The sequence below is a fragment of the Myotis davidii genome, unplaced genomic scaffold (assembly GCF_000327345.1).
Source record: "Myotis davidii unplaced genomic scaffold, ASM32734v1 scaffold1364, whole genome shotgun sequence".
Lineage (NCBI taxonomy): Eukaryota > Metazoa > Chordata > Mammalia > Chiroptera > Vespertilionidae > Myotis > Myotis davidii.
The window spans coordinates 511,038-511,625 of NW_006295736.1; positions in this window are offsets into that span (position 1 = coordinate 511,038).

Sequence of the window (588 nt, forward strand, 5' to 3'; positions counted from 1 at the left end):
GGTTTCTAAGGTGTGGCTCTGAGGACGGGCCGAGGAGTTGATACAGAAGCGCATCCTCTCCCGGAGCCCGAACAGCGCGCAACGCAGGCTGCCGTTCCGGGGAAGCGGGTGTCGGTGAGATGTCTTCCGAACACAGGCTTTATAACCTGCTTCGGAGTCTCACCTACCACGTTGGTCTGGTTCTCAACCTGTGGGTCGCGACCCCTTTGGAGGCAGAACGACCCTTTCACAGGGGTCGCCTAGGTCCATCGGAAAACACATAGATAATTACATATTGTTTCTGTGGTTAATCACTATGCTTTAATGATGTTCCATTTGTAACAATGAAATTGGGGGTCACCACAACATGAGGAACGGTATTACAGGGTCACAGCATTAGGAAGGTTGAGATCCACTGTTCTAGGGCAAAAACACAAGCTAATCTCTATAGGCTTGAAACTTCGTCTTTGTTATCTGTGTTAAATTAAAAGCAGGGATACTGTTAGCTAATCAGCAGCATAGAGCATCTACCAGTTGGGAACTGGCTAGTGACCTCAGATTTGATCTGCCCATTACACTGTGCCTCTCAAAGGCTTAATTTATAAATGG